This window comes from Haliotis cracherodii, unplaced genomic scaffold (genome assembly GCF_022045235.1).
Source record: "Haliotis cracherodii isolate W230 unplaced genomic scaffold, xgHalCrac1.p SCAF_23, whole genome shotgun sequence".
Lineage (NCBI taxonomy): Eukaryota > Metazoa > Mollusca > Gastropoda > Lepetellida > Haliotidae > Haliotis > Haliotis cracherodii.
Window position 1 is genome coordinate 12,705,748 of NW_027266279.1, and position 9,253 is coordinate 12,715,000.

Below are 9,253 nucleotides of genomic sequence, written 5' to 3' on the forward strand. Positions count from 1 at the left end.
CTTGTCTCTTGTTATTTTTCCTTATGACATTCCATTTCTTGTAGACATATATTCACAAAAGCGTGTGAGAGACTTGCTGTGCAAGATGAAGAGCATCTTCCCGAGGCAAGAGAGTTAACTGACTTTAAAATTCCAGTTTCCACCCTTGCCGAATTAGGCTGGAATTCCTGAGCTCGATCGTAGCGCCACCAGTGGCTATTACGAATAATGTCCTTTCTATGCCTCTCCTTTGACCAATCAGATTCAACCTCTCGTATCACTTGCATTTGCTTCAAACAAAACAGCGGCGCCCAGTCAAGACGATCTGATCGATAATCAAGATCTATATTGTGATCAAACGAGTCTTACATCGCGAAGTGCATCAGATCACGAGAGCACCTTGATTAAAAACATGAAAAGATGTAAAAAATATTTTGTTGACAACGAGTTAGCGGTGCACAAGCTTTGCAAATCCTGCAGTCGACCGAATTATGCATGACAGTTTACGAACCGGATTTCGATTTCGGTGCGCGATTTTGATTGGACTATGCATAGACTCGTTAGTCCAGCCAAAATGTAACTCCATAATTACCTGCCTAGTTCGGCAAGGGTGGAAACTGGACTTTTACAGTCAGTTAACTCACTTGCCTCGGGAAGATGATCGGGTGGTGGTTCTGGGAATGAACTGATATAAAGAAGCCTGTTACAGATGAACACAGGAGAGGCATAGAAGGGACAAAACTCTAGCTTGGCAAGGGTGGAAACTTGATTTTTTAAGTAAGTTAACTCTCTTGCCTTTGGAAGATGCCAAGTCAGTGACCCTGACTTTCACTTTAGTATCCCACTATTACAAGCACGCAATCAGAATTCCTAATGGAGAAAAAGCGTCGTCGGTGTATACATACTTGTTTGTTGTTTATCACAGCACTCAGCAATATTCCAGCTATGTGACGGCGTCTGTAAGTAATCGAGTCTTGACCAGACAATCCAGTGATTGACAATATGAGCATCAATCCACGCAGTTAAGATCGATTTAGCATTGGGACTCGCTACAAAGATCGATAATGAGAATTATCGTCGATGGAAAGAAATAATAACGATTATCAATAAGAGTGAGTATGGTTTTAAGCCGCTTCTAGCAATATTCCAGCAATATCACGGCGGGGAACACCAGAAATGGGCTTCACACATTGTACCCATATCGGGAATCGAACCCGGGTCTACGGCGTGACGAGCGAACGCTTTAACCACTAGGCTACCTGACCGCCCCTTATCAATAAGAAACTGTTGTCATCATAATAACTCATATAGTTCTTAGACGTTGTTGAGAAAATAAACTGTGAAGCAAACGTACAGATGGGAAGTTGCATATTTTGTTTTATTCAATATGAACATCAAAAAGTACAAATTAAATTATTAATAATCAAAACAAAACAAAAATCCTCAGTTCTTCAGTTTAAAATCTTCATTCAATGCACTTTGTAGTACACCAACATTAACTCAGGTCATCACACGAAGATACAAAACCAGAAATAGACACAAGTTGAAATTCGGGGTTAGGATACGTCTTCAGCAACCCAGCTTGCCGTAAATGGCGACTTTGCTTGTCGTTAAAGGCGACTAACGGGATCGGGTGGTCAGGCTTGTTGACTCGGTTGATGCATGTCATCGATCCCAATTGCGTGGATTGATGTTCATGGTGTCAATTACTGGATTGTCTGGTCCAGACTCGATTATTTACAGACAGCCGTCACATGGCTGGAATATTGTTGAGTGCGGCGTAAAACAACAAACAAAACAAACCAATCATGTAGTACAAAGAGATTATTTCATAAAGTTGTGAATCCTACTGTTAGTATACAGAGTGTCTGAATGTTAATATTTCTCAAGCGACAGAATTTTGAGACACAATTAGTGGTAGTGAGTGAGTGAGTGAGTGAGTTGTGTTTATCGCCACTTTTAACATTATACCAGTGATATATCCAGACGTGTCAGCTTAATTAGGGAGGAAAGCCCAAAACGATGCAGGTCTCAGACGTTTACCACTTCCGTGAAAACCACGAGCACGGTATGGTGCTGACAAACCTAGAAACATAATCGGGGCGAACCGGGATTCGAACCCACAATCATAGGTTGCTGGCATGCCCAAGGGAAACAACTCTGCACAGCGAATCGCGGCGTCTTTGACGAATGGGCCACCCGTGCCCCCCAGTAGTAGTAGGAAACGGACAGGAGTCATAGCAACACTAATATGCTCTGACATCATCACGAAACATGACGCCAAAATGATATCATCACTAAACATGACGCCAAAATAATGTCTGTATTTCGTCAACGACGGTAGTCGCATTACCCCATTAATGGTGTTTACTGCATGGAATCACGATTTTCCATGCCTCTAATGAAATTTTATGAATCCTTCTTTTTTAGCTTCATCAATATAACATAAGTGCATTATGTTGCATCAACAACATATCATCGCCACAACATTTCAAGTTCAATTTTTAATGGACGTATTTCCAGAAGAAAGTGACCAGACCTTGAGATGTTTGAGATGACAACTGATTTGCACTCCAGGACTAGCACTTGTTCATTCAATATGAACATCATAAAGTATACTGAACCGCAAAAGAAACATCACCATGGATAGATATATGAGAAACCTTATTTGTCCAAACACTGTAAACATACTTTGAGACATATTAAAAAGATGAAACTTGGCAAAACTGATCATCAAGGTTGAAATTAAAGTGTTAAATGTTCTTAAAGTGAAACACAACACTTGTCTCTGAGAAAATGGCATCACATGTCAGTATCTAGTGTGTCCGCCATGTGCATTGATGACTGCCGTGCAATGTCGATACATGGAATGGATGAGGCGGTTGATGAAGGCCATAGGAACTTGCGCCCACACTCCGAGGAACGCCTGATGCAGTTCAGCTGCAGTTGTCGGCCTTAGTCAGAAGTCATTCAGCCATCTTTGAATCTCGTCCCACAGGTGGTCAGTGGTATATATTGGGGACTGAGGGCAGGCCACTGCGTGGTTCTGATGCCATTCTGCTGGAGGAAGACTCTTGTTTCGTGATTTTGATTGGACAATGCATAGATTCATAAGTCCAGCCATAATATAACTCCATGATTCCAGTCTAGTTCACCAAGGTTGGAAACTGGACTTTTATAATCAGTTAACTCCCTTGGGTCGGGAAGATGTGTGTTTGAGATCAGACATCATTGATAACGAATCTATTGCTCAGGTTTGATGTGAACCAGATTCTGTGCACAACACAAGTTTGTCTTTTCGAAAAAGGTCATTGCTTTGTGTGAAATAAGTGACATAAAAATGCCCATTCTCTCCTTGACCACTAGTTATCTTGTTGACTTGACTGACTTATTGAGCAGGACTCCAAGGTCATCACAGTCAAATACATCATGGCTTAGTTCTCGGATGATGTCCCTGTTTAGCCTAAAGGCCAGCTCCAGGTCTTGTCTACAGCGCCTCAACGCTTTCTTGGGCAGTTCTGAAAGAGTTTATATTCTTCTTTGCAAAAAGAAAATTACCTTTAAAGTTTTGAGAATTCATGTCATCTTTACTACATGGAAGTAGATGTTGAACTTTCGAGCTTTTCATGTCATGTTCCATTTTTTAAACTCATATTTTAAAAGACATAAAAACTTCACAGTCAGTTCAAAATAAAGTTGAAATTCACTCTGGTGTTCCAGATGTGCAGCTCAGATATTGGATATAGAGAGAATCAAAAACTAACTATTTACTACAGCATTCAACCTGTGAAGATCCGGGGTGGTATACGTCTTCAGCAACCTATGCTTGCTGTAAAAGGCGACTAACGAGATCTGGTAGTCAGACGCGGTGACTTGGTTGATGCATGTCATTGTATCCCGATTGCGTAGACCATTCATGATGTCAATCACTGGATTGTCTGGTCCAGACTCGATAATTTAAAGACCCCCACATATAGCTGGAATATTGCTGAGTGCGGCGTAAAACAACAAACAAACAAATACTACAGAATCAACTACATAATGTTGAAATTCAGTACAACAAGCTCCATGCCCATGATGGAATGGAGTATTGATATGTGTTGTCCATTTGACACAACAGCCAATATTCCAACAAACGAGATTAACAAGAAAAGAGGACAGGGGTTACTTAGAGCATCAGTACAAAGTGAGCAGTGCGGGAGCCTGGTGGTAAAATCATCGGTTCATCACGACAAAGATCCAGGATCGATGTGTGAAGCCCATTTCTGGCATGATGTCCCCTGCCGTATGTTTTTTATGCAAAGTGTGTGAGTGCTACGGGTGCTACCTGAAAGTCAGGAGACGCTTACACTTTTCGCAAGCACCTGGTGTGATCAGTGATTTTCAGTGATCCATTCATATAATTTTCACCACTTTTTAGCCTTTACTATACAATGGAATCTATTTCGGTGGATGTTCAGTTGGTCTCTGGCATTGACATTTTATATTTACCTTTGTCTGTTGAGCACGTATAGTACGCAGTCCACACGGCTCCAGAGAACACATCAGCTGGTGTTGGGAACTCCTTGGTTAGGTACAACGCCCCTCCAAGAAGTATATACGCATGCATGTATAAACTCTGGAATAAAGGAAATATTAAACATGTTTCAACATTACTGAAGCATTACCATCTTACAAAACAACTCAGAACAAGAAAACAGCATCTTCACCATCCCTCATTACAATACTGTAGTGTAATAAGTATATAAGCATGCATGTATAAACTCTGGAATAATGGAAATATTAAACATGTTTCAACATTACTGAAGCATTACCATCTTACAACACAACTCAGAACAAGAAAACAGCATCTTCACCATCCCTCATTACAATACTGTTTGTTTATGGAGTGTAAAGGTTCTACTAGACCAAATCAGAACCAGTTTGGACAGTGCGGTTTTCGTAGGAGCCTTCAGTGCAGATCGAGAGATATCTGCAGGCTGTGATTAGAGGATATTCTGTAAGATTTTTATGTCTTTCAAATGTACATCCATCCAGTTATTAAAACTTACCATGTTTTTGTATATTTAGTACTGTCTTTTTCAACATGATGACTTATGCTGAATGTGACCACAGCTATTTTCAAGTAGGTGACATTTGGTGCGAAACTGGGGGTTAGCTTCCAGTACTCGAAAAAGAAGCTGGCTAAGCTTGTCATTTTTTATTGCTGCTCTAAGGCCAAACTGTGCACACACGTACAGGTAATAGCTGTTGAATGCTTAGTTATTTTTTTTAAAATATAACGTTACTATAGAAGTCTATGGGACAACATTTGGTTGTGTGTAACTGAAAGAATATAGAAGCTTATGTAAACTGTAAAAGACGAGTCCTATAAAGCCGTAAAAAGAGACAGGCACTAGGATCACTTTATGTCATCAGACACCTGTGAAGATCTGGGTTAGATCTTCAGCAACCCATGCTTCTCATAAATGGTGACTATGCTTGTCGTAAGAGGCGACTTACGGGATCGGGTGGTCAGACTCGCTGACTTGGGTGATGCATGTCATCGTATCTCAATTGTGTAGATAGATGCTCATGATATCAATCACTGGATTGTCTGGTCTGGTCTTGATTATTTACAGACCGCCATCATATAGCTGGAATATTGCTGAGTGCAGCATTAGGCAACAAACAATACAAATGAATTCATCATGAACATGAAAACAGCATTATGATTGTCCCCCGCCATGGGCACATTTGAATTGTGTTTGTTCCAACAGTTCCAATTTTACCAAATTTTCGTTTGCAATTTGAATTTGGCACATATTTGTCCTGTCAATCTGTCTGACCTTGACATATGTAAAACCTATCTGGAAGGCCATCATGAACATGACACTTGATGTATTTAAACAATTACTAAATTTAATCAGTGCTTCTTAATCTGCAGTAATGAAGTTTGGGTATACTGTAATATTATATGATAGAGAGCATGATTAGCCCATTGAAGTTGTCAAAAGTGCCAGGCAGAGTTACATCCCTTGGTCTTACCAGGACCCGCACTATAACCATTAGTTTCCTCCCACATTAAGCCGGGATGCTATAACAGTTCTGAAATTCTGTTCACAGCAGCTTAAAACCACCCGACAAACTATTTTAAATTGTTTAAACATTATTTTTAAGTTTAAATAATATATATTATTTTTTACACAAAATTTAAAATATAATTTTAAAAATTACAACGCACTCAGCAGCGACAATGGAAAGCCAATTTGTGCGATGATTACACATTTAACAGCTTTGAAAGCCCTATGAGTTGTGAAAGAAGATTTATAAGGTTTGTTGTATTTGTTTCGATTATTTCAAACAAAAAACTCACTCAGATCCCAACGATTTCAACAACTATGATGTCACAATAGGAAGGTACATCTATCTCAAATGTCAGCGTTATCAAATTGACAATCAGTCCAGCAGTTTCAAATACTGGCAGCCATATTGAAAATTGTATCATTTTAGATTCTATAATGGTGGGATGAAGAATGCCAAGCTTCAGCTTCAGTGATCCAATGAAATATGTTCATGCCAACGGATAACACACATCAGACAAACAGTCAAAGCATCTTTTCCTCAAAATATCTGTTACAGAGTCTCCTCAATCATCGTTCAAACACGACAGTTCTAAAGGTTACAAGAACCCACCTTAGATCACGAACATCTTGTAATATGGCAGTAAATTTTATTGTTCAACAATGATTGTAACAGTGTTACATTGTTTCTGTTGAGATTCGGTAGACGCTCATTGCATCGTGTTTGAACAGTGGTTAGTTGCCAGGAATGTAGTACTATTTAATGGAAGCAGTCGTCAGGAAGTTTCTGTATCCAGATGCTGGTGCGGTATGTAAACGACTGTATAACATTGACTGTGAATGTGTGTTATAGAAACATGGAGAATGTTCTATGTTGTGAGGAACTTCCCCGTGGCTAGTATGGTGAGGTGAAGTGAAATGGGGTTTAACGTTGCTCCAAGATTATTGCACTTATATAGCGACGTGCATGCATGTGTATGTGTGTGTGTGGCTGCTTGTACTAGTCCGGACTGATGCCGATTGATAGTGCTAGCTCACTGAGATACCATGCCGCAGTTTAACATGAATACCCCACTCAGACACAGTATACTGACTCCGAGCCGACCAGTCCTTGTTTTAGCCCCTTATTGCCGAGCGCCAGACAGGGTAACAACAAGTACCATCTTTTAACGTCTTTTGGTATGACGCGGTCGGGGATCCAACCCCGGACCTTCCGCTCTCCGGGCGGACACTCTACCCTTAGACCAAGGAAGCGGTCCGCAGCTAGTTTGACTGTATATAAGGGGTCAAGAGCATGCCTCTCGCATCTCTCACCCATTTCACAATATCAAGACCAGCTTTCCTGTGAGGTTCACTCATCACCCTGATTCCCTGCCAAAGCCATTCTCGGAAGCTTGACTACCATTATAATATACTATTATCACTGACTTTTGAGATCCTACTGTTTTTTATGTATTTGATACTGACCACTGCCAACATATCACATACTGCCATTGAATATGGTACTACCACTCAAATGTGTACTCCTATTGTAATTGCTATGCAGTAATTTGTGTTGATTTGTAAACCTGGTTGAGTTTGTAATACAATTGTATACCATTTGTTGGTTGTTTGTTGGTTTCACACTAAGTTCTTTTACGTAGATTTCTGGGTGAACATGTTTCAATTTGGGAATCGACATGTAACAATGTCATCATACTGGAGAGAAAGGAGGCTTTAACACTAGCACTTCGGTTCATCTTTGATCAAGCCAGGTTACCAGAAACACGCACTGAAGTTGGTATCATAACAGCATTGAAAGATTCATTTCTGTTACCAAACATCAAAGTTGCTACGGCAACCAGAACTCACCTGGAACCAGGCACTCATGGTCACACAGCGTGGAGAAGGCTTCAAGCTGAGTCCTTGGTACCATCGTTCGTCTCTGTAACCAAACATGAGGGCGACGAGCGCACAGAACTCCATCTCTGTGATACAGAGGTTGTGTTTCCAGTTGAGGAGTAGGAAGTAGCGGAGGATGTAACACAGGAAGCCCTCTTTCCTTTCAAACATGTCAAACCAGGATTTCACAGCTGTAAAACAGAGCAAAGCAAGGTTCCAGAGATCCAAATAAGCTGCGTATCTGCGTAAAATACGCATAAGAAATGCAGAAATACGCAGTAAAATAGCATCCAGGCGTATCAAATACGCAACGAACATTACAGATACGCTACAAAAATAAAACTTGTGCGCATCATCAAAATATTGTGAAGTAACCCTGCGTATTCGATTGGCAAATCAGAAAACGGGCATTCCTTCAACCTTGCCAAACTCCACAATGACAGTTACATCATGATCATTTGCTATCACACTTTCTTGTGGAAGAATCGTGGTATTTTTGAGTCCTATAAAGCTCTCGAACCAACACAACACCAGTTTGCAGGGACTACATGAATAGTGTTTTTAAATATTGAACTTAAATACCCACATGTGTAAAAACTAGTGGGTAACAGAAATTTGAATACCCAGATAGAATTACTGATAGCCAATGATTTTTAAATGCATGTGTAAAATACCCACAACACCAAAAGCTTATCTGGAGCTCTGATGTTCTTCAGTAAAAGTTCACACAATCTTTACACAGACATAAAATATTGCGCCATGTTGATTGTGGGCATGATGGTGATGGTGATGGTGATGGTGATGAGGGTGTTCATTTGTATTGGTTTGTTTGTTTGTTTGTTGTTTAACAACGCACTCAGCAATAATCCAGGTATATGACATCGGTCTGTAAAATAATCGTATTTGGACCAGACAATCTAGTGATTGACATCATGGGCATCGATCCATGCAATTGGGATCGATGACATGCATCATGTAGGCGCTGGTATCAGTGTTGGGGGGTGGTGATGGTCATGTCTGTGGTTGTGTGGGTGCTGGTATCAATGTTGGGGTGGGGGGGGGGGGTTGAAGGTCATGTCTGTGGTTGTTAGGTTGCTGGTATCAGTGTTGGAGGGTGGTGATGGTCATGTCTGTGGTTGTGTGGGCGTTGGTATCAGTGTTGGGGGGTGGTGATGGTCATGTCTGTGGTTGTGTGGGTGCTGGTATCAGTGTTGGGGGGTGGTGATGGTCATGTCTGTGGTTGTGTGGGCGCTGGTATCAGTGTGTGTGTGTGTGTGTGTGTGTGTGTGTGGGGGGGGGGGGGGGGGGGGGGGGGTGATGGTCATGTCTGT

General features: G+C 40.9%; 1 pseudogene; it reads right to left on the minus strand.

The window, feature by feature from the left end:
* Positions 1–3,327: 3,327 nt before the first annotated feature.
* The window catches only part of LOC139471773 (uncharacterized), a 33,424-nt pseudogene continuing 27,498 nt past the window's right edge, over positions 3,328–9,253 (minus strand).